We start from the raw sequence: 25682 nt of genomic DNA, 5'->3' as shown, positions 1-25682 counted from the left end.
CAAAGTGATCCAGTTATACATATACATTTATTCTTTTTCAGATTCTTTTCCCATATAGGTTATTACAGGATATTGAGTAGAGTTCCCTGTGCTATACAGTAGGTCCTGGTTGATTATTCCCACACTTTTATTAGCACTGGAAGAAATTAAAGATCATTTTACAATGCTTTTTCCTCAACTTTATTGAGGTATGATTGACAAATAAAAAAGGCATACAGTGTGGTGTTTTGATATAAGTATACCTTGTGTAATGATTACTACAATCAAGCTAATTAACATATCCAACACCTTTAAGAGTTACCATTTTGTGTTTGTGTGTGGCGGGGGTGGGGGGGCGTGGTGGTGGTGAGGGAAGAACACTTAAGATCTACTCTCGGGAATTCCCTGGTGGTCCAATGGTTAGGACGCTGTGCTTTCGCTGCCAAGGGCCAGGGGTACAACCCCTGGTTGGGGAACTAAGATCCCTCAAGCTGTGCAGTGCAGCCAATTAAAAAAAAGTCTATTCTCTTAACAAATTTCAAGTATACGATCTATTATTAACTTATAGTTACAATGCTGTATATTAGCTCTCTACAACTTACTCATCTTATAACTGAAAGTCTGTACCTTATGACCAACATCTTCCCATTTCCTTCAACCCCCAGTCCCTGGAAAACACAATTTCTTTATTTTATTTTATTTATTTATTTTTGACTGCGTTGGGTCTTCGTGGCGGTGTGTGGGCTTCTCATTTTGGTGGCTTCTCTTGTTGCGGAGCACGGGCTCTAGGTGTGTGGGCCTCAGTAGTTGCAGCACATGGGCTCAGTAGTTGTGGCTCGCAGGCTCTAGAGCACAGGTTCAGTAGTTGTGGCGCACGGGCTTAGTTGCTCCCCTGCATTGGCAGGAGGATTCTTAACCTCTGCACCACCAGGGAAGTCCCAGGAAACACCATTTCTTAAGTTTCTGTTTCTCTAAGTTCAACTTTTTTAGATTCTACATATAACTGATATCATGCAATATTTGTCTTTCTGTGTCTGGTTTATTTCACCTTGCATAATATCCTCCCAGTTCATCCATGTGATTGCAAATGACAGGACTTTCCTCTTTTTTTTTTAATTAATTTTTATTGGAGTATACTTGATTTACAATGTTGTGTTAGTTTCAGGTGTACACAAAATTAATCAGTTATACACATACATATATCCACTCTTTTTTAGATTTCCTTCCCATTTAGGTCACCACACAGCATGGAGTAGAGTTCCCTGTGCTATACAGTACGTTCTTATCAGTTATCTTTTTTCTTTTTTTTTGGGGGGGGGTATGCGGGCCTCTCACTGCTGTGGCCTCTCCCATCGCGGAGCGCAGGCTCCAGACGCGCAGGCTCAGCGGCCATGGCTCACGGGCCCAGCCGCTCGGCGGCATGTGGGATCTTCCCGGACCGGGGCGCGAACCCGTGTCTCCTGCATTAGCAGGCAGACGCTCAACCACTGCACCACCATGGAAGCCCTCAGTTATTTTATATATAGTAGTGTGTATATGTCAATCCCAATCTCCCAATTTATCCCTCCCCAACCCCCATCCCTGCTTTCCCCCTCGGTAACCATAAGTTTGTTTTCTATATCTGTGACTCTATTTCTGTGTTGTAAATAAGTTCATTTTTACCATTTTTTTTAGATTCCACATATAAGCAATATCATATGGTATTTGTTTTTCTTTGCCTGACTTACTTCACTCAGTATGACAAGGATTTCCTCTTTTTTAAGGCTGAAAAACATTCCATCATATATATATATCTATTTCCCTATTTTATTAGCATTGATAAAATATCTCACAATTTCTTTATCTATTCATCCATCAACAGACCCTTTGGTTGTTTCCATATCTTGGCTATTGTGAATAATATTGCAATGAACACCGGAGTGCAGGTATTGCTTTAAGATCCTGATTTCAGGGACTTCCCTGGTGGTGCAGTGGTTAAGAATCCACCTGCCAATGCAGGGGACACGGGTTCGATCCCTGGTCCGGGAAGATCCCACATGCCACGGAGCAACTAAGCCTGTGCACCACAACTACTGAACCCGTGCTCTAGAGCCTGCAAGCCACAACTACTGAGCCCATGTGCTGCAACTACTGAGGCCCACACGCCTAGAGCCTGGGCTCCGCAACGAGAGAAGCCACTGCCATGAGAAGCCCGTGCACCGCAATGAGGAGTAGCCCCGCTCGCCGCAACTAGAGAAAGCCTGTGTGCAGCAACGAAGACCCAACGCAGTCAAAAAATCAAAACAAAACAAAAAAAGATTCTGATTTCATTTCCTCTGGATATATACTAAGAAGTGAGATTACTGGATTATATGGTAGTTCTATTTTTAAGTTTTTGAGGAACTTCCATACTGTTTTCCAGAGTGGCTTTACCAATTTACATTCCCACCAACAGTGTAGAAATGTTCTCTTTTCTTCAAAACCTCATCAGCGCTTGTTATCGCTTGTCTTTTTGATAATAGCCATTCTAACAGATATGAGATGATATCTCACTGTGGTTTTGATTTGCACTTCCCTGATGATTAGGGATATTGAGCATCTTTTCATATACATGTTGCCCATTTGTATATCTTCTTTAGAGAAACATCTATTCAGTTCCTTTGCCCATTTTTAAATCGGACTATTATTGTTTGCAATTGAGTTGTATAATTTCCTTATACATTTTGGATATTAACCCCTAATCTGATATGTGTTTTGCAAAGATTTTCTCCCATTCTAGGAGCTGACTTTTTATTTTGTTAATTTTTTCCTTGCTGTGCAGAAGCTTTTTGTCTGATATAATATCTCTTGTTTATTTTTGCTTTTATTGCCTGTGCTTTTGATGTCATCAAAAAAGTCATTGCCAAGACCATTGTCAGGGAGCTCATTCCATATATTTTCTTCTAGAATGCTCATGGTAGCATTGTTATAATTGGGAAAAACTGGGGAAAACCTCAATGCCCAATAATCAGGAATCGGTTAAACATTCATTCAATGGAATGTCATGACATCATTAAGGGTAATGTAATAATAATGTGAAAAGATATTTCACTTGGAAAAATGTTTACTATTTATTCAGAGGGAAAAAAATACAAACTGTTGTAGTAGTATCACATTTTTGTAAAAGACAAAGTACATATATGTTCACACGAGTAGAAAAAACACTATATTTTAAAAAGATGCTAAACAGTTGATGGGATTATCTCTGGTTGGTGGGGCAGGGGGTGGGTGGGAACTGGGTGATGGGATTTTTTTCTGTGTATTTTCAAAAAATTCTAAAAGAATCTGCTTTGTGGTAAGAAAAGAATGTTATTTCAAAACCTCCAAGCAAAGTGGTTGTAGAACACTAACCAGGGACGGCGTAAGTGCTCTTCCAAGTGTCTACAAACTTGGCCTCTGGTCTTTGGGCAGCCCCTTCCCTTCCTCCTCTGTGGCCTCTGTCTTCTCACCTCCTAAATGTGGGTTGGAAGAGCTTAGACTCTCAGATGCCTATAGTTTGCAGCTGCTGCTGTCTGCTGACAAGCCCTGTGAGGATCTGTACCAAAACATTCCCTCATTCTTCTTATCCATTAATAGCATGTGGGACTCACAAGTTTCTGACAGATAATTTACTTACAAAAGACTTACATGTGTGTCTCAGCCCTCACTGGGCCTTTGCTCCAAGGTAAACACAAGGTAAGGCGGGGTCAGGGTCCATTTTAGAGCCCAGCAAGCTGAAGTCCAGGGAGAAGGACATCACGTGGGTTTGGTGTTTTCCTGTCCAGGGCCATTTGAACTGGACTCTGTTAACCCCAGGGCTTTTGTATGTACAGGGAACCCAGAGCTAATTAATTAACTAATTAATAAATTATTTTTTCAATGAAGTTAACATTTTTTTTTTAATTGAACCAAAATTGATTTACAATGTGTTAATTTCTGCTGTACAGCAAAGTGATTCAGTTATACATACATTCTTTTTCATTATGGTTTATCACAGGATATTGAAATATAATTCCCTGTGCTCTACAGTAGGACCTTGTTGTGTATCCATTCTATATATACTAGTTTGCATCTGTTAACCCCAAACTCCCACTCAATCCCTCCCCCACCTCTTCTCACCCTTGGCAATCACAATTCTGTTCCCAGAGCTCCTTTATTATTAGGTTGCTGAGGAACACCAGGCAGAGACTGACAGGGAGAAAGAATCTATGTGTGACACAAATGAAAGCCGTTTTATTAACGTAAAAGCTAATTTTAAAAAGATATTTGAATGTGGCTTCTGGGACGGAAAAGTCCCCAAACTCCTGGGGAAAAGATTATCTTCCTGGTTGATCATCAGGGGATATCTAATAGTTTGCTCCAAGTCTCAATTTCTTTATCTACATTGGGTGGGGTGGGGAGGTTTGGATTCCCTGAACTTTTCAGTTGAAAAATTCCAAGATTTTTATGTTTGATGGGGATTTTTCAAACCCACATTCTGCGAGGTGCAGGGAGAAGAGGGCAACATAGGAAAGAGAGTTGTAACGACTCTGTCCATCCAGATAACTGTCTACGTGTCTTCTTGGTTTTCTCAACTAGCACTGTCCGATAGAAGCATAACGCGAGCCTGTATGTAATTGTAATTTTTCTAGTAGCCACATTTTGAAAAGTAAGAAGAAACAGGTGAAATTAATTTTAATATTAGATTTAACCCAATATATCGAAAATATTGTGTAATGACTATAAAAATTATTGAGAGATTTTATATTTATTTTTTGGTACTAAGTCTTTGCTATCTGGTGTGTATTTTACACTTAGAGCACATCTCCATTCGGACTAGCCCCACTTCAAGTTCTCAATAGCCATATGTGGCTAGTGGCTACCATAGTGGACAGTGCAGCTTTAAGCCATACCAGGTAGGTAGGGTTGATTTCTCCCCTTATACAGATGGGAAAAGAGAGGCTTAGAGGGTCTACAGTGCACCTGGCAGAGCAGAGACAGGGCCCCAAGCCTTCCCTCTCCCCCTCAGCCGATCCCCCCATTACACCCCACCCTTCTCCACAGCCCGAGGTACAGTCTGGCCTCCTTGGACCTCAAAGGCAAGTGGGGAGACAGACCCAATTCAGTTCTAGTGCAGTGACACACCAGAGAGTGCAATGAGGTTCACAGGAGGCGGGGAGCTGTGAGGCCTGGAGGAGGAGACAGGTTAGGTTATCTCTCAGCAGCAGGACGGCCTGGGCTGTGGCTCCTGGCAGGGTAGGTGTCCCTGATAAGCTGCCCAGACAACAGATTCCTGCAGACCATCTCGAGGACCCATGGGCCAGTCTTCCATGACCTGTGGTTTCATCTGTGCACAGTATTTCGGTGAGGCTTGGCCCTTCCAGAGAGGCTTAACATGCCCAGGAGAAAGAGGAGACGCCATCCAGGGGCTTCCCTGGTGGCACAGTGGTTAAGAATCCACCTGCCAATGCAGGGGACACGGGTTCGAGCCCTGGTCTGGGAAGATCCCTCATGCCGTGGAGCAACTAAGCCCGTGTGCCACAACTACTGAGCCTGTACTCTACAGCCCGCAAGCCACAACTACTGAGCCCTCTTGCCACAACTACTGAAGCCCATGTGCCTAGAGCCCGTGCTCTGCAACAAGAGAAGCCACCGTAATGAGAAGCCGTGCTGCAAGGAGGAGTAGCCCCTGCTCGCCGCAACTAGAGAAAGCCCACGCACAGCAACGAAGACCCAATGCAGCCATAAATAAATAAATTAATTAAAAAAAAAAAAAAGAAGAGACTTCATCCATAAAAACAGCAATGGTAATATGAATACTAATAGTGATAGCGGTGTGCGTCCACCCAGGGTAAAGTGGTTCTGTCCCTGGTAGTGCAGTATTTGCCCAGCATCCCTGGGAGGCAGGTTGGATACACATGGTTCCCCGTCCTGGACGCCTTCCCCAACGGTTCCCAGGCCCAGTGCTGACCTTCGGGGGACCACCCCCATGCCGGGGTCCTGCTGTCCTGCTGGGGTCTCAGGCTGTCTTTCCCTGAGTAGCCAACCACGAGACTACTTCATGTCATCCATGAATTTAGGTGATTTTTCTACTGAAGACTTAATTATAATAAAAGCAACTACCCATCAAACACAAACTCCTGGCTTTACAGACAAAAATGTAAAGGGACAGAGTAGGGCGTGGGTTACACAGGAAGGGACAGTCCAGCCGAGCCCAGGAGGGGCAGGATTGAGAACAGATCACGTCTCAGCCTGGCCCTGCTACTCATCATATGGCCCTTCAAAGGTGTCCCAAGGACATTGCAGAGATCCAAATATGCTTTAGGTGATTTTAATAACATAGTTCTACCTGACCACGTCAAACAGTGTTTGTCAATGAATTAAATCTTCAAAGGGCTTTTCTGAATTGATATGAAATTTTACAGTGTGAACTTGAGCTGGGATAATAATGCATTTCCTGTCTTTAAAACTGCTGTGAAGATCAAGTGTAACAGGGACTTCCCTGGCAGTCCAGTGGTTAAGACTCTGCGCTTCCAACACAGGGGGCACGGGTTCCATCCCTGGTTGGAGATCCTGCATGCTGTGCTCTGAGGGCAAAAAAAAAAAAAAAAAAAAAAAAAAAAGACCAAGTATAATAATTTAAACGAAAGCACTCTGTAAGCCAGGCAGCTACAAATACATGTAGCGTGTTTTTGTGATGAATTATCACTATTAATTTTCTTTTAACCTAACTGCAGCTGATATTAATCTTTGGAGCCTCTGAGAATCTTCTCATCAAAAAGTGCTTTCAGCCTTAAATTCCCTGGATAAATATATGAATTGGTCCTCAGCCCAGAGCCCACCTTCTCATTATTTTTTTCACCAATTTCTTTTTGCTTTATTTTTACTGAAACAATTTTTTCCAGTTGTATTGAGGTATTATTGATATATAACATTGTATTAAAAGTATATAACATAATGATTTGATACATATATGTATTGAGAAATGACCACCGCAGTAAGTTTAGTTAGCATTCATTATCATAGTTACATTTCTTTCCACTTGTGATGAGAACGTTTTTACTTCCAGTTTTATTGAGATATAATTGACATACAGCACTGTACAAGTTTAAGGTGTACAGCATCATGATTTGACTTACATACGTCATGAAATGATGGTCACAGTAAGTTTAGTGAACATGCCACATCTCATATAGATACAAAATGAAAGAGATAGAAAAAAAATTTTCTCTCTTAACACCTTTCCTATATAAAATCAGCAGTGTTAGTTCTATTTATCCTGTGGTATATTACATCCCTAGTACTTATTTATCTTGGAAGTTTGTACCTTTTGAATACCTTCATCCCCTCCCCGCCCAACCCCAACCTCTGATAACAAATCTGATCTCTTTTTCTGTGAGTTTGTTTGTTTGTTTTTGAAGTATAATTCACCTATAACACTATGTTAGTTCCTGTTACACAACATAGTGATTTGATTTTTCTATACATATCAGAATGATCACCAGGATAATTCTAGTCATGTCACCATACAAAGCTATTACACAGCTATTTACTGTACATAGCGATCTATATGTATATGTGTGATTATTTTAAGTTGCTGATCACTTAAGTTCAAATGCATTTTAACAGCCCTGTATTTTTACTCCTATCCACTACACTTACTGTTTTTGACATCATAATTGATATCTTTTCGTTTTGTGTATCCCTTAACCACTAATTGTGGATATAGATGATTTTACTACTTTTGTCTTTTAACTTTCCTACTAGCTTTATACATGGCTGATTACTACCTTTACTGTATATTTGCCTTTACCAATGAAATTTTTCCTTTTGTAATCTTCATGTTTCCAGTTGTGGTCTTTTCTTTTTAGCATAGAGAAGTCCCTTTAACATTTCTTATAAAGCTGGTTCGGTGGTGCTGAACTCTTTTAGCTTTTGCTTGTCTGTAAAACTTTTGGTCTCTCCATCAAATCTGACTGAGAGCCTTGCTTGGTAGAGTATTCCTGATTGTAGGTTTTCCCCTTTCATCACATTAAATATATCATGCCACTCCCTTCCAGCCTGCAGGGTTTCTGCTCAAAAGTCAGCTGACAGTCTTATGGGAGTTCCCTTATATGTAACTAGATGCTTTTCCCTTGCTGCTTTTAATATTTTCTCTTTAGCTTTAATTTTTGTCATTTTAATTACAGTGTGTCTTGGCATGTTCCTCTTTGGGTTCATCCTGTATGGGACTCTCTGAGCTTCCTGGACTTGGGTGACTGTTTTCTTTCCCAGGTTAGGGAAGTTTTCAGTTATTATGTCTTCAAATATGTTCTCAGCCCCTTTGTCTCTCTCTTCTCCTTCTGGGACCCCTATAATGTGAATATTAGCACTTTTGATGTTGTCCCACAAGTCTCCTAAATTGTCCTCAGTTCTTTTCATTCTTTTTTCTTTTTTCCTGTTCAGTGTCAGGGATTTTCACTACTTTGCTTTCCAGTTCCTTGATCTGTTCCTCTGTATCATTTAAGCTGTTGTTGATTCCTTCTAGAGAATTTTTCATTTCAGTTATCATATTCTTCATCTCTGTTTGGTTCTTCTTTGTATTTTCCAACTCTGTTACAAACTCCTAACTTCTCATTGGTCATCAAATCTTTTGTGTTCTTTGAACATCTTTATGATCATTACTGTGAACCTTCTATAGGGTAGATTGTCAACCTCCACTTCACTTAGTTCTTCTTCTGGGGTTTAGCCTATTCCCTTGTTTGGACGATATTCCTCTGTTGCCTTACTTTGCCTAATTTGCTGTTTTTATTTGTATGTATCTGGTAGGTTGGTTACATTTCCTGATCTCGGAGAAGTGGCCTTTTGTATGAGACATCCTATGTGCCCCAGCAGCGCACTCCCCTCTGGTCACCAGAGGTATGTGTTCTAGGGATGCCCCCTATTTGGGCTGTGTTGGTCCTTCTGTTGTGGCAGGCTGACTATGTGGGGGGGGGGGCGGTCTGGTAGGTGTGGCAGGACCCCAGTCTCTGCCTTGTGCAGAGGCTGCCTGCCACTGGTTGGTGGGACCTAGTCATGAGACTGCTGGCTGCAGGGACCTGGGAGCGGGGACTGGGGCTAGTGCTGGGCCACTCACGGGCAGAGCTGTGCTCTGGAGTGGGTGGCTGTGGTGCTGGCGGTCCCAGATCTCGTGTTGACCTGCTGGTGGGACGTGAAGCGACTGCGGCCGTCATGGTCATTACCTTCTTGAGTCTGCTTTTCCCGTGATGTTGCTCATCTATTTTCCCATAGGGATAAATGCCAATTCTTTTTTTTTTTTTTTCTTTTTTTTCGGTACGCGGGCCTCTCACTGTTGTGGCCTCTCCCATTGCAGAGCACAGGCTCTGGACGTGCAGGCTCAGCGGCCATGGCTCATGGGCCCAGCCGCTCCGTGGCATGTAGGATCTTCCCGGACCGGGGCACGAACCCGTGTCCCCTGCATTGGCAGGCGGACTCTCAACCACTGCGCCACCAGGGAAGCCCAATGCCAATTCTTGAAAATAAAATGGAGGCTGCAGCCAACTCACACACATGGTGCTTTCCTGATGAAGATGTCCCGAGCTTGGGGTTGGCCAAAGGCAGTTGGTCCTGCTCAGAGCGATGATCCAGGGAATGTCTCACCCTCCTTTCCTGCAGGGGTGGCAGGGAGAGGGGAGTTATTCCAGCTGCTCACCTTTGCCTGGGATCCCTTGGTGCCTGGGCCAAGGATGGGGAGGGATGGCTAGAGGCCTGGTGGCTCTTCTCTGACTCTTGAAAACTTGGCCTCCATCTAGTCATGGCCTGCAACAGCGGGCTCACACTCTTCGATCACTCATTCATAAACAGCATCAAGCACACACACCAGAGTAAGTGTAACCCAGCATATCAGGTTCTCACTCAAAACCCCCTCCTCTATTTTTAAAAAATCAACTTTATCGAACCCTAACCCAATCTCTAGCCCTAACTTTGCATACAATAAAATGCACCCGTTTTAAGTAGACAGTAGGATGAGTTTTGACAAATGTATACCCCTACTCCTGTTTTCTGTCACTGTAGTTTTGCCTTTTTTAGAATTTCAGATAAATTTCACCAAGCAGTGTGTATTCTTTTGTGCCTGACTTTTGCACTAAAATAATGTCTGTGAGATTCTTGTACATTGCTGTGGGTATCAGTAGTATTTTCATTTTTGTTGTTGAGAAATATTTCATTGTGTGGGTATACCACAATTTTTATTCTCCCTCTTATTTTTGACTGTGACAGATGGTCTATTCAGTGCCCCCTCCTAATGGGGGTGAACCTCTGGGCCACTTCTACATATATACTGGATTTTTTTAAAGTGTATTTTTTTAAAAAAATTATTTATTTATTTATTTAGGCTGTGCCGGGTCTTAGTTGTGGCATGCGGGGTCTTTAGTTTCGGTGTGTGGACTCTTAGTTGCAGCATGCATGCGGGATCTAGTTCCCTGACCAGGGATAGAACCTGGGCCCCCTGCACTGGGAGTATGGAGTCTTACCCACTGGACCACTAGGGAAGTCCCTATACTGGATTTTTATCTCCTACTCCTTTCTGCTAATCTGAGCCCTTTCTTCCCATCCCTGTCCCCTCCTTTGCCTTAGGTCTGCTGCAGAGCGGAGCAACTATTCTGATGCTTAAGATTGTGTAAAAAATAACCATTTCTTGCACAAGTAATATAAAGTAACATCAAGAGATGCCAAATTAAAAAACTAAAAAAAAATGTGTGCAGTTTTGACAGCCCTCCAGATAAGATTCTCAACGACTTTAGCAGACTACCAAGCCCTCACCACCTGTTTCTTTAAAAGGCTATGATTCTTGCCAGAATGCATATATTACTTGAGCATCTCTCTTATGTAGACACACTGATAATATCTGTAGATATATCACATTTCTTTCTTAAGTAATTACTTTAAACGTTAAAAACATTTAAAAATAATACATGAATATGGTTAAAAAAAGATTCAAACAGTACAGAAGAATGTAAAAGGAGAAGAAAAAGTCTTCCTCCCCACATCATTTTCATTTCTCAGGGCAGCCACCGGGAACAGGTTGGGGAGAATCTCTGCTAACATTTACAATGTCCAATACACATGCTGTATGTCATCCAAACAAAACCAGGCCTCCATGTTCTTGCCATAGCACAGTGATACGTACACAAGAAACACAAACCTGGTTTCACTTTTGAAAACAGTCTAGGTCTTTGCTAGGTCTTTACTGAAGCTCTCTTGAGAGCACTATGGAGAGAGGTTCACAGCACACACACATGTGCCTCAGTCAGGATTCTTTTCATTTCATTTATTTTTTGTTCTAGTTCTGTAAAAAATGCCATTGGTAATTTGATAGGAATTGCATTGAATCTGTAGATTGCTTTGGGTAGTATAGTCGTTTTCACAATATCGATTCTTCCAATCCAAGAACATGGTATATCTCTCCATGTTGGTATCATCTTTAATTTCTTTCATCAGTGTCTTATAGTTTTCTGCACACAGGTCTTTTGTCTCCCTAGGTAGGTTTATTCCTAGGTATTTCATTCTTTTTGTTGCAGTGGTAAATGGGAGTGTTTCCTTAATTTCTCTTTCAGAGTTTTCATCATTAGTGTATAGGAATGCAAGAGATTTCTGTGCATTAATTTTGTATCCTGCAACTTTACCAAATTCATTGATTAGCTCTAGTAGTTTTCTGGTGGCATCTTTAGGATTCTCTATGTATAGTATCATGTCATCTGCAAACAGTGACACTTTTACTTCTTCTTTTCCAATTTGTATTCCTTTTATTTCTTTTTCTTCTCTGATTGCCGTGGCTAGGACTTCCAAAACTATGTTGAATAATAGGGGCGAGAGTGGACATCCTTGTCTTGTTCCTGATCTTAGAGGAAATGCTTTCAGTTTTTCACCACTGAGAATGAATGTTTTCTGTGTTTGTCATATATGGCCTTTATTATGTTGAGGTAGGTTCCCTCTATGCCCACTTTCTGGAGGGTTTTTATCATAAATGGGTGTTGAATTTTGTCAAAAGCTTTTTCTGCATCTATTGAGATGGTCATATGGTTTTTTTCCCTCAATTTGTTAATATGATGTATCACCTTGATTGATTTGCGTATATTGAAGAATCCTTGCATCCCTGGGATAAATCCCACTCGATCATGGTGTATGATCCTTTTAATGTGTGTTGGATTCTGTTTGCTAGTATTTTGTTGAGGATTTTTGCATCTATATTCATCAGTGATATTGGTCTGTAATTTTCTTTTTTTTGTAGTATCTTTGTCTGGTTTTGGTATCAGGGTGATGCTTGCCTCATAGAATGAGTTTGGGAGTGTTCCTTCCTCCGCAATTTTTGGGAAGAGTTTGAGAAGGATGGATGTTAGCTCTTCTCTAAATGTTTGATAGAATTCATCTGTGAAGCCATCTGGTCCTGGACTTTTGTTTGTTGGAAGATTTTAAATCACAGTTTCAATTTCATTACTTGTGATTGGTCTGTTCATATTTTCTATTTCTTCCTGGTTCAGTCTTGGAAGGTTATACTTTTCTAAGAATTTGTCCATTTCTTCCAGGCTGTCCATTTTATTGGCATAGAGTTGCTTGTAGTAGTCTCTTACGATGTTTTGTATTTCTGTGGTGTCTGTTGTAACTTCTCTTTTCTCATTTCTAATTTTATTGATTTGAGTCCTCTCCCTCTTTTTCTTGATGAGTCTAGCTAATGGTTTATCAATTTTGTTTATCTCCTCAAAGAACCAGCTTTTAGTTTTATTGATCTTTGCTATTGTTTTCTTTGTTTCTATTTCATTTATTTCTGCTCTGATCTTTATGATTTCTTTCCTTCTGCTAACTTTGGGTTTTGTTTGTTCTTCTTTCTCTAGTTCCTTTAGGTGTAAAGTTAGATTGTTTATTTGAGATTTTTCTTGTTTCTTGAGGTAGCCTTGTATAGTTATAAACTTCCCTGTTAGAACTGCTTTTGCTGCATCCCATAAGTTTTGGATCATCGTGTTTTCATTATCATTTGTCTCTAGGTAGTTTTTGATTTTCTCTTTGATTTCTTCAGTGATCTCTTGGTTATTTAGTAACGTATTTTTTAGCCTCCATGTGTTTGTGTTTTTTTACTTTTTTTTCCCCTGTAATTGATTTCTAATCTCATAGTGTTGTGGTCAGAAAAGATGCTTGATACGATTTCAATTTTCTTAAATTTACTGAGGCTTGATTTGTGACCCAAGACGCGATCTATCCTGGAGAATGTTCCATGTGCACTTGAGAAGAGAGTGTAATCTGCTGTTTTTGGATGGCGTATCCTATGAATATCAATGAAATCTCTCTGGTCTATTGTGTCATTTAAAGCTTGTGTTTCCTTATTAATTTTCAGCTTGAATGATCTGTCCGTTGGTGTAAGTGAGGTGTTCAAGTCCCCCACTATTATTGTGTTACTGTCGATTTCTTCTTTTATAGTTGTTAGCAGTTGCCTTATGTATTGAGGTGCTCCTATGTTGGGTGCATATATATTCATAATTGTTATATCTTCTTCTTGGATTGACGCCTTGATCATTATGTAGTGTCCTTCCTTGTCTCTTGTAACATTCTTTATTTTCAAGTCTATTTTATCTGATATGAGTATTGCTACTCCAGCTTTCTTTTGATTTCCATTTGCATGGAGTATCTTTTTCCGTCCCCTCACTTTCAGTCTGAATGTGTCCCTAGGTCTGAAGTGGGTCTCTTGTAGACAGCATATATATGGGTCTTGTTTCTGTATCCATTCAGCAAGCCTGTGTCTTTTGGTTGCAGCATTTAATCCATTCACGTTTAAGGTAATTATCGATATGTATGTTCCTATTACCATTTTCTTAATTGTTTTGGGTTTGTTTTTGTAAGTTCTTTTCTTCTCTTGTGTTTCCCACTTAGCAAAGTTCCTTTAGCATTTGTTGTAGAGCTGGTTTGGTGGTGCTGAATTCTCTTAGCTTTTGCTTGTCTGTAAAGCTTTTGATTTCTCCATCGAATCTGAATGAGATCCTTGCTGGGTAGAGTAATCTTGGTTGTAGGTTCTTCCCTTTCATCACTTTAAGTATATCATGCCACTCCCTTCTGGCTTGTAGAGTTTCTTCTGAGAAATCAGCTGTTAACCTTATAGGAGTTCCCTTATATGTTATTTGTCATTTTTCCCTTGCTGCTTTCAATAATTTCTCTTTGTCTTTAATTTTTGCCAATTTGATTACTGTGTGTCTCAGCATGTTTCTCCTTGGGTTTATCCTGTATGGGACTCTCTGCACTTCCTGTACTTGGGTGGCTATTTCCTTTGCCATGTTAGGGAAGTTTTCGACTATAATCTCTTCCAGTATTTTCTTGGGTCCTTTCTCTCTCTCTTCTCCTTCTGGGACCCCTATAATGCAAACGTTGTTGCGTTTAATATTGTCCCAGAGGTCTCTTAGACTGTCTTCATTTATTTTCATTCTTTTTTCTTTATTCTGTTCCACAGCAGTGAATCCCACCATTCCGTCTTCCAGGTCACTTATCCGTTCTTCTGCCTCAGTTATTCTGTTATTGATTCCTTCTAGTGTATTTTTCATTTCAGTTATTGTGTTGTTCATCTCTGTTTGTTTGTTCTTTAATTCTTCTGGATCTTTGTTAAACATTTCTTGCATCATCTCGATCTTTGCCTCCATTCTTTTTCCAAAGTCCTGGATCATCTTCACTCTTATTATTCTGAATTCTTTTTCTGGAAGGTTTCCTATCTCCACTTCATTTAGTTGTTTTTCTGGGGTTTTATGTTGTTTCTTCATCTGGTACATAGCCTTCTGCCTTTTCATCTTGTCTATCTTTCTGTGAATGTGGTTTTTGTTCCACCTCAGTCAGGATTCTTGATTGGAAGCAACAGAAATCATTGTTTTCGGGTTTCCCTGTTGGCGCAGTGGTTAAGAATCCATCCTACCAATGGAGGGGACACAGGTTCAAGCCCTGGTCCAGGAAGATCCCACATGCCACGGAGCAACTAAGCCCATGAGCCACAACTACTGAGCCTGCACATCACAACTACTGAAGCCCATGCGCCTAGAGCCCAAGCTCTGCAACAAGAGAAGCCACCACAATGAGAAGCCTGTGCACCGCAATGAAAAGTAGGCCCCACTGGCCACAACTAGAGAAAGCCCACGTACAGCAACGAAGACCCAACGCAGCCAAGAAAAAAAAAAGGAAATCACTGTTTTCTATTAGACAGTATTGGGTGCTCATGTAATCTCTGGATATCTCATAGCTGGGAGGCTCTGCAGATGAGACCAACCCCTAAATCATGTCCCAGAGTTGGTCTGATTAAAGTACAATGACCACCGACAACAGTGCTGGTGACTACAGCTGACAACACCACCAATGCCCACTCTGGACCCTGGTTGTAACTGCCACCCTGGAGAGTGAATGTCCTGCCACCACGGCTGCTTTATGTTCCTAATTTCTGATTCAAACACTGGGTGAGTCTGTCTGATTGGTGGAGCCATGCATGGGTCCACACCTTACCTGCAAGGTGAATTGGGAAAGTGAGCTTCTGGCATCTTCTGCTTCCATTGTGAAGGGGATTCTGTGCCTTCTATTTTTAAAATATTTATTTATTTGGTTGTGCCACGCATCTTGTAGGATCTTAATTCCCCGACCAGGGATTGAACTTGTATCTTTGGCAGTGGGAGCACGGAGTCCTAACCACTGGACTGCCAGGGGTTTTCTGGGATTCTGCCTTCTAAAGAGGAGGTTTTCTTATCATAGACAGAAGTTCAGATGCTGAATGGCCCAAAGAAATGGAAATTGCCTTCTATAGTACCACCCTGCAAAACTCCTTAAAAATGAGGTACAGCATTATTGCAGGTAATCCAGACTGTCTCCTTGACTCTCCATCTCGCTCATCCCTCTTTTACTGCTTTGTGGGGCTCCCTTCTTCCTTAGGGAGTGCTGGGGAAACTCCAAATGCTTATACTTTTATAATTTTGTTCCTGCTACACACACATATGAGAGGAACAAAAGTTGTGTGCATTTTTTACAGAAAGTGGTGTCATACTCTGTACATCTGGCACCTTGCTTCTGAGAGCACAGCTTGAGATCATTCCGTTTCAATACAAATAGAGAACTGCTTGTTGCTTTGTGGTGGCGGAATAGTGAATGAACCATGATTAATTGCATACGTTGCCTCCTGATGGGCATTAAGTTGTCAGTCTTTCGGAATTCAAACAATGCTGTGTCCTTGTGCTTGTATATTACTCCCCTGTGTAAGTAGGGACATTGCTTAGTCCAGCTGGGGAAGAATTTTAGCCCTTCACACCCCCGGGGTGTGAAGTTATGGTGGGCTGGGTGGGCCTCCCAGGGGCTGCTTCCAGTGAGGGCTCCATATGCCTTGTGGGTGGATGTAGAAACCTGAGTGAGGCTTGGCAAGAAATCTAGTGAGAAATGTCACAACCCAAACAGTAACTATATGCACAATGCTTTACATTTCTTCTTCCACTGTGACCAGCTGCCATTACCCGGAGCTAAAAGACTGAGTGAAATGTCTAGAGGAAGTGGTTGGAACTTGTTGGCAATTTGGCAAAATATCATTTGAACATCTGGATAGCCATTGAGCAACTCAAATTCTTAATTTTAGGGACAGATTCAGAGGTTTGTCCTTCCACTATCGGACTGGGATGAAGATTTTTGGTTGCCTGACCTCGTGGCACTCACTCTTTATTTTGGATACAGCAGCCCCATTTCCTTCTGGGGAAATACATGTCCAAGGTCAGGTGCCTCTAGGAAAGCAGTCATCACTAGCCAAGGTGTGAGGCCATATGACTCCATCTGGGCCAACGAGACCGTCTCTCCTGGACTTTGACTCCTGCATGGGGTGACGTGAGAACCAGAGAAACGTGGCTGGTGCTGACCCATGCCAGAGACACCCTGTTCTGGCTCCCTGAGCTGGCCCCTGCGGCTGCCCTTACCCCTGCCTTTCTGACTTTAGTTTCTGCTACTTCATTCTGTGAACCCTCCTTCTCATCAATGCTTTTATTTTTGCTGAGGTTGCCCTGTTGGCTCTGTTGCTAGGACAGGCAAGTCTGAACTTGACCCCTGGCTTCTACAGGGAGGCAGCAACAGTGACCACAGGCACCCTTCCCCCAACTCCCCACAGTCTGTATCCGTCCAGCTTCTCCCACTTTGGTCCAGCCTGGTTCACACCCCACCTCTGCTGCCTGCCCCTCCCCTCCATCATACCAGCTTCTCCGTCCTCACAGCAGGCCCTGCTTTACCCGTCCCATGCCTCCCTCACTCCTGCACCCAACCTCGGGACTGTGGTCAGGGCCAGCCTTGACCTTTTTCTTGCGACCCCCTGTGCCTGCCTTTGCTCTCCCTCCAGAGCCTCAGTCTCTTGGCCCTCCCCCAGATTAGATGCTGGGACCATCTAACCCCCAGAGATCGGGCTCAGTTTCTCCCCGATGCTATGGCTTTTCCTCTGGGCACCCTGAGGCTACTGTGGTCAGGCTGCTTGGGGAGCAGAGGGCAGATTTGTGGAGAGGGAAGGTGGAGGGAGAGTGAGTCATGGCGAGAGGGGCGGAGCCCCTAAGGAAGAAAATGAGTGTATACACGTTGGTAAGCACCAGGATTCTGTGATTTGAGGGTCCAGAAAGCTCTCCTTACTTAGCACTCTTTTTTTTTAAACATCTTTATTGGAGTATAATTGCTTTACAATGGTGTGTTAGTTTCTGCTGTATAACAAAGTGTAGTTTCTGCTGTATAACAAAGTGAATCAGCTATATGTATACATATATCCCCCTATCTCCTCCCTCTTGTGTCTCCCTCCCACCCTCCCTATCGCACCCCTCTAGGCGGTCACAAAGCACCGAGCTGATCTCCCTGACTTAGCACTCTTTTACTAGCCTGGATTAATACAGGATCTTCATGCAAATGAAAACAGTGAAATGGCAAAGCCATTAAACTCCAGACACTGTCATTTTCATTTGTTTATCATTAAGACCTAGCAAAGAGCCAGCGCGAAGAGGAAGAGACACAGGTGTTTTGAAAAACAAAAAGAAAAATCAGAAAATCTGGATTTGAGTTCCAGCTCCCCACTTACTACTGAGGCCCCTTAACAAGGTATTTAAACCTTCTGGGTACCACTCGTCCCTGCTGTACCGGGGCTATGATAATTATGTGTGTTCTTTATCTTACCGGATACTTGGGGAGGAGGTGGAGGGGATCAAGGCACAGGAGCTTTTAGCAGCTTAAAGCCGCACAGCGAGGTTAGTCATCGCTGCTATTTTTCTCCTGGGAAGAGACACAAACTCTCTGTCATCCCCGCAGGAGGGGGTGCGTGTCAGCCCTTACTGCCGGCCCTGGTCCTTGGGCTCGTGGCTGGGGATAGGGGGACAGAAGGGTGGAGGAGGGAGTTTTCTGAGCAGGATTTCCCGACGGGTTGAGGAAGAAGAACTGGGGTGGGTATTCAGACTGGAAGCCTGTGAGGAGACTCGGGGCTCACAGAAACCAGTGCTTTGTGTGGGTCGGAGGCTCTCCAGACTGTCCCTGGTTGTTCTGTTTCCAAGCGTAAGTCCATTCTGAGGCCGAAGGGTTGTGAATGGGCTCTCAGGTCCAAAAGGGGAGCACCCATAGTGTTGAGACTGGAAGGGCCTGGAAGGGCCTGGAAGGGCCCCCTCTGCTCCGAATTTGGTCTGGACCGCAGAGCAACCCTGCCTGTCCCGAAGCAGAGCGCGGGCGAAGATCTGGGAGGGCTGGCGAGATCCCTGCCTGGAGCCGGAAGGAGTAGGTGGTTTTAATGAGCAGGTGGCCTGAGTGGCTGGAGCACTGTGAGCAAGTGGAGATGATGGGGTGATGAGAGGGGAGATGATGAGAGTGGAGATGATGACAGGGGAGATGATGAGAGGGGAGATGGGGTGATGAGAGGGGAGATGGGGTGATGAGAGGGGAGATGATGAGAGGGGAGACGGGGTGATGAGAGGGGAGATGATGAGAGGGGAGATGGGGTGATGAGAGGGGAGATGGGGTGATGAGAGGGGAGATGGGGTGATGAGAGTGGAGATGATGAGAGGGGAGATGGGGTGATGAGAGGGGAGATGGGGTGATGAGAGGGGGCAGGGGCCTGGCTGGAAAGGGATGAAGCCGGCTATGGAGGTGAGGCTCTAACAAGTTCTTCACTGGGCTTTGACAGCCTCTGTGGCTCCATCTGCAAAATGGGTCGAGGCAGGTGACGGGAGCAATGGCTGTGCAGGGTGACTTGGAAGTGAAGCCGGGAGGAAAGGCGGGAGAGGCAGCCCCTCATCCGCAGCCCATCCCCGAAGGGCCCAGCCTCCAAACCCCAGCTGGGTCTCCAGGGAAATGAGGCAGCGAACCCTGCGCAGGCGCTCTGGGTTTTCCTTCCTCTGCATCTGTCATCGTTGATGAAATGGAGAGTAAAGACCCAGCAAACTCGCAAAGCATCTCCTGAAGTTCAGCCTGGCGGTGAAGTAGGGGGTAGGTAAGTAGGTAAAATGCGGTAGCCTCAGAAGAGAGCTGCTTACCCTCATATGACCCAAAAGAGCCAAAAAGATGCCCCACTTAATAAGAAATCCGGCCTCTGGCTTGGGAAATCCGCTCGGCTCTTGGTGCCCCAAGCAGAGTCCCTTTTTTTTTTTTATTTTTTTATTTTTTTTTTATTTTTTATTTTTTTCCCTTTTTGAACCTATCGGACCCCAGGCTGCTCAGGCTGATCCCAGCGGGGCCCTGGCAGCCGGCTGGGTTTTGTGCGCCCTGAGTTTCCAAATCAGAGAGTGTCCTGGGTTCTGGAGCACCCGCTGGGCCCCCGTGAGACCCGGATGCTCAGGATCGCTGGGCGTGTTGGCTCCGGGGTTGGGGGGGTCGCCGTCCCGACGTGCCCATGCTTTGCAGGTTTACTGCGGCTTTCTTTGCTTCTGCCTCCACTGACTGCGGTTTTTTTTAACAAATGGTTAATGCGTTATAAAAAAACGTTGATTCCTGATCTCCAGGAATGGGTAATCTAACAATATTTTTCGTGAGAGGAAAAAAATTAGAGACTTTCTTATTGAAGTAAAACGGTGGGATTCTAAAAATTCAATACATTTTTAGTTATAAAAGTAATACATGCAATGTGAAGAAGTTGGAATCCTTGTGTGTTGCTGGTGGGAATGTATCAATAAAATGGTGTAGCCACTTTGGGACTCAGTATGGAGGTTTCTCAAAAATTAAACATAGAATTACCATACGATCCAGCAATTTCGCTTCTAGGTAGATAGCCAAGAGATTTGAAAGCAGGGACTCAAATAGACGGGTATATACCCATGTTCATAGCAGTATCATTCATAATAGCCAAAAGGTGGGAACATCCAATTATCCATCCACAGATGAATCGATAAATAAAATGTGGCATATCCCTGTAATGGAATACTATTCATTCATAAAAAGGGGTGAAATTCTAGAATCTAAAAAATAAAAATGAATTAATATAACAAAACAGAAACCGATTCACAGATATAGAGAACAAACTAGCGGATACCAGTGGGTAGAAGGCTGGAGTAGGGGCAAAATAAGGGTAGGGAATTAAGAGGTACAAGCTATTATGTATAACATAAATAAGGTACAAGGTAGTAAGGTATAGCACAAGGAATATAGCCAATGTTTTATAATAACTTTAAATGGAGTATAATCTATAAAAATATTGACTCACTATACTGTACACCTGAAACTAATATAATATTATAGATCTACTATACCTTAGTAAAAAAAGTGTTATAACAATGTCCTCAGGCATACTCATATGAATAAAGTTTTACAGTATAAAAAAAAGGGATAGGGAATTCCCTGGCGGTCCAGTGGTTAGGGTCTTCGCACTTCCACTGCAGGGGGCACGGGTTTGATCCCTGGTCCGGGAAACAAGATCCTGCATTCCACAGAGCGTGGCCAAAAAAAAAGAGGTAAAATTCTGACACGCTACAACATGGATGAACCTTGAAAAAATTTTGAATGAAACAAGCCAGACACAAAAGGACAAGTATTGTATGCTTCCGTTTTCATGTGGTACCTAGAATAGGCACATTTATAAAGACAGAAAATTGAATAGTGGTTACCAGGGTCTGGGGGACAGAGGAGTTATTGTTACAGAATTTCATTTTGGGAAGATGAAACGTTCTGGAGATGGATGGTCATGATAATTGCACAGCACTGTGAATGTACTTTATGCCATTGAACTGTATGTACACTTAAAAATGGTTAAAGTGGAAATTTTATATTATGTATATTTTACCATAATGAAAACAAAGTAATACACGCACATGGTAAACATAATCTGTTCAAAAGACTAATTTTTGAACAGTGAGACTAATTCTCGGTCTCACTCCTCTGAGTGACCCATTATTGGCAGATGTCAGTGGATCCTTCCAGACAATTTTTATAGACATGCTTGTCCTTAATCATATTTTATCTTTACGCAATAGGATTATGGTGTTTACTATGCTGCAACTTGTTTCTTCACTTGCTAATATCGCAGCCGTCTTTTTGTTTTGGTATAGACACACCTACCTCATTCTGTAGAGGGTTGCATTTTAGGGCACCTCATAATTTAACCAGTTTTCTATTGGTGAATATTTTTTTTTTGCTCTATGAACTATGCTGCATTAAAAATCTTTATATGCCACATTATCTTTTACATAGCCGTGGGGAGATATCTGTTGCGTAAATTCCCAGAAAAGGGAATTCTGGGTCAAAGGGCATGTGTGTTAATAGATATTGCAAAATTGCCCTGCAAAAAGGGTGCACCAATTTACATTCCTATCCGTAGACTCATTGGTCCTCCATTTGCCCTTCCTCATTTCCTTCCCTTCCCTTTCTCCCTCTCCGCCCCGCTTCCTTCCACTTAACAAACAGACAAGCAAACACTTTACTTTTTCCATAGTAACATGACAGGAATGAAAATAAAACGTATATTACAGTTTCTCATAGTTTGTTGGTCCATCTGGTTCTCTGGCATCCAACTATTGACTATATTCATCCTTTTGCTTTAATTCACATCATGTTATTACTCTAGGAATAAGTTATCTTGAAATGTTTGGGTCTTATGTATGCTTTTTGTCTTGTCAACATAAAGTTAAAAATATGTCTTTCATTCTAAAGAATGACTGCTGGGTTCAGGGTATGATTTTGTTTTTTGGTTATAATTACACTTTCTTTATATGAAAATTGCCCTGTAGTTTTTAATTTAATTTTATGGCTCACGATCCAAAAATATGAGCTGGTGTCCTGTGAAAAGTCTGTCTCTTTTCCTTATTCTCCATCTCTGGTTCCTACCGCCTTCCCTGGCCTCTGAAACCTTGTTTTTAGTTTCTTATATATTCTTCCAGTGTTTCTTTATGAAAATACAAGCAAACAAATATGGATTCTTTTCCCTCTCTTTTTACACGAATGTGTGTATTATTTGTTCTGCAACCTTTTTTCCTTCCTAGTTATTGGCATACATTGGAGATCTTTCCTTATTAGTAGATGGAGAGCTTCCTCATTCTTTTTCATGGTTGTATATATATATATATATGAATGATATTCCATTGTGGAGGGACCTTATTTACATAACCAGCCCTCTGTTGATGAGTATATCCTATTTATTTTTACTATTATAAACAGTGTTGCAGTGTGGTCCATGTTCTTGTCCACGTGGTCATTTTGGATGTGTACAAGTCATTCTGAAGTGTCGTGAGGAACTGATGGGTCAAAGGATTTCTCTTAATTTTGTAGATGCTGCCAAATTGCCTTCCTGAAGGGGCTGTACCAATCTGCACTATCACGAAGAATGTGTGAAAGTTCCTCTTTCTCCACAGCCTCACTGCATGTATTATCTTGTTGGAGTTTTGCCAATCTGATACGTGAAAATTGGTATCTGTAGGTTGTTTTTTTTTTTTTTTTTTTTTTTTTGTGGTACGCGGGCCTCTCACTGTTGTGGCCTCTCCCGTTGTGGAGCACAGGCTCCGGACGCACAGGCTCAGCGGCCATGGCTCACAGGCCCAGCCGCTCCGCGGCATGTGGGATCTTCCTGGACCGGGGCGCAAACCCATGTACCCTGCATCAGCAGGTGGACTCTCAACCACTGCGCCACCAGGGAAGCCCTCATTGTAGTTTTGATTTCCACTTCTCTAGTAATTAGTGATGCTGAGCATCTTTTCATGTGCCTCTTGGCCATCTATATGTCTTCCTTGGTGAAATGTCTATTTAGGTCTTCTGCCCATTTTTTAACTGGATTGTTTGTTTTTTTGATATTGTGCTCCATGAGCTGTTTGGATATTTTGGAGATTAATCCTTTGTCTATTGTTTCATTTGCAAATATTTTCTCCCACGCTGAGGGTTGTCTTTGTCTTGTTTATTGTTTCCTTTGCTGTGCAAAAGCTTTTAAGTTTAATTAAGTCCCATTTGTTTATTTTTCTTTTTATTTCTGTTACTCTAGGAGGTGGGTCAAAAAAGATCTTGCTGTGGTTTATGTCAAACAGTGTTTTTCCTATGTTTTCCTCTAAAATAGTGTCTGGTCTTACATTTAAGTCTTTAATCCACTTGGAGTTTATTTTTGTATATGGTGTTAAGTAGTGTTCTAATTTCATTCTTTTACATGTAGCTGTCCAGTTTTCCCAGCACCACTTATTGAAGAGGCTGTCTTTTCTCCATTGTGTGTTCTTGCCTCCTTTGTTGTGAATTAGGTGCCCATATGTGTGTGGGTTTATCTCTGGGCATTCTATCCTGTACCATTGATCTATATTTCTGTTTATGTGCCAGCACCATACTGTCTTGATTACTGTAGCTTTTTTTTTTTTTTTAAAGAAGATGTTGGGGGTAGGAGTTTATTAATTAATTAATTAATTATTGCTGTGTTGGGTCTTAATTTCTGTGCGAGGGCTTTCTCTAGTTGTGGCAAGCGGGGGCCACTCGTCATCGCTGTGCGCGGGCCTCTCACTGTTGCGGCCTCTCTTGTTGCGGAACACAGGTTCCAGACGCACAGGCTCAGTAGTTGTGGCTCACGGGCCTAGTAGCTCCGCGGCATGTGGAATCCTCCCAGACCAGGGCTCGAACCCATGTGCCCTGCATTAGCAGGCAGATTCTCAACCACTGCGCCACCAGGGAAGCCTGATTACTGTAGCTTTGTAGTATAGTTTGAAGTCTGGGAGCCTGATTCCTCCAACTCCATTTTTCTTTCTCAAGATTGCTTTGGCTATTCAGGGTCTTTTGTGTTTCCATACAAACTGTCAGATTTTTTTGTTCTAATTCTGTGAAGAATGCCACTGGTAGTTTGATAGGGATTGCACTGAATCTGTAGATTGCTTTGGGTAGCATAGTCATTTTCACAATATTGATTTTTCCAATCCAAGAACATGGTATAGGTATATTTCTCCATCTGTTTGTGTCATCTTTGATTTCTTTCATTAGTGTTTTTTATTTAAATTTATTTTTATTTAATTTATTTTATTTTTGGCTATGTTGGGTCTTGGTTGCTGCATGTGGGCTTTCTCTAGTTGTGGTGAGCGACGGCTACTCTTTGTTGCAGTGCGAGGGCTTCTCATTGCGGTGGCTTCTCTTGCTGCGGAGCACGGGCTCTAGGCGCGCAGGCTTCAGTAGTTGTGGCTTGTGGGCTCTAGAGCGCAGGCTCAGTAGTTGTGGTGCATGGGCTTAGTTGCTCTGTGGCATGTGGGATCTTCCCGGACCAGGGCTCGAACCCGTGTGCTCTGCATTGGCAGGCGGATTCTTAACCACTGCGCCACCAGAGAAGCCCTAGGAGGCTTCTCTGAAGATTTGGAGCAGACATGGGGATGTAAGGAGGATGGAGCCGGGGTCTGGGCAGCCAGTGGTACAGCAGGCAGCCCTGTCTTTAGAGTGTCCTGTCTCGGGGGCACCACTAGCTTCCTTTGCACACGTTACTGCTTTCCTTTTGTCTTCTTTTCTCCCCATCTCTCCACCTTCCTCACGGGGGCAAGACTCCTGACTCATGCAAGAAAATTATCTCTGTCCTTCGGTCTCATCTTACTCTGAGGGGCTTACCTGCCAGCCATAACAGAGCATGGCCTGCACAACCATATAGGGGTGTGGTGTCTGCTGCTATTTGCTCTTCCTGGGTTTTCCAGTGCTTTCTGGAAACTCTGCTTTCTAAGGCGTGAGGCATGGGAATCAGGGCATGTCCCAGTGTGACAGCAATGAAGGAAGAACAGACAGAGAGACTGTGTAACATGAGTAAGAGCAGATTGCAAAAGGACAATTAAAAAAATTTTTAGTTAAAAAAATTTGGAGGCGGGGAAGCAATATAAACACAAGGAAAAGAATTCAAACTGTAAAAACGTGTACGGTGAAAAACCTCCCCTCTCTGCCCTCAGTCCTTTAGTTCACTTTCCTGAAATAACCACTGTTACCAGCTTCTTATTGATTTTTGGCATATATATTGTTTTATGCATGTATAAGCATAAGTTATATGTATTATGTGTAAGTATTCTCCCCCTTTTAACAAGAAATAGTAGCCTTTTATACATAAGGCTTTTCTTTTAACTTTTGAAAATATAACAGTATATCTTTACTATTTTAAATGGAGCTACTTATAAATATATGTACATAAATACACACACACAAACACATATATATCAATATTTTCTTGTATTTGCACAAAAGGCAAACCTAGGTGACCTCCTTCATCTGTCAGCGGGGAAGCCTTCTGGGGCGCGGGAGTTTCCATTATGAAAGGGATTCTTGTTGCCAAACATTCC

General features: G+C 42.6%; 1 long non-coding RNA gene across 1 annotated transcript; it reads left to right on the top strand.

The window, feature by feature from the left end:
* The first annotated feature begins 379 nt into the window (after window positions 1–379).
* LOC116764657 lies at window positions 380–21480 on the top strand. The gene is made up of 4 exons (XR_004352969.1): window positions 380–497; window positions 10962–10966; window positions 15700–15705; window positions 21471–21480. It is a non-coding gene; the product is annotated as an uncharacterized LOC116764657 (long non-coding RNA).
* The last annotated feature ends 4202 nt before the right edge of the window (window positions 21481–25682 follow it).

Source organism: Phocoena sinus, chromosome 13 (genome assembly GCF_008692025.1).
Source record: "Phocoena sinus isolate mPhoSin1 chromosome 13, mPhoSin1.pri, whole genome shotgun sequence".
Taxonomy (NCBI): domain Eukaryota; kingdom Metazoa; phylum Chordata; class Mammalia; order Artiodactyla; family Phocoenidae; genus Phocoena; species Phocoena sinus.
Note: the sequence above shows the minus strand (reverse complement) of the source record. Positions and strands in the feature narration are given on the sequence as shown.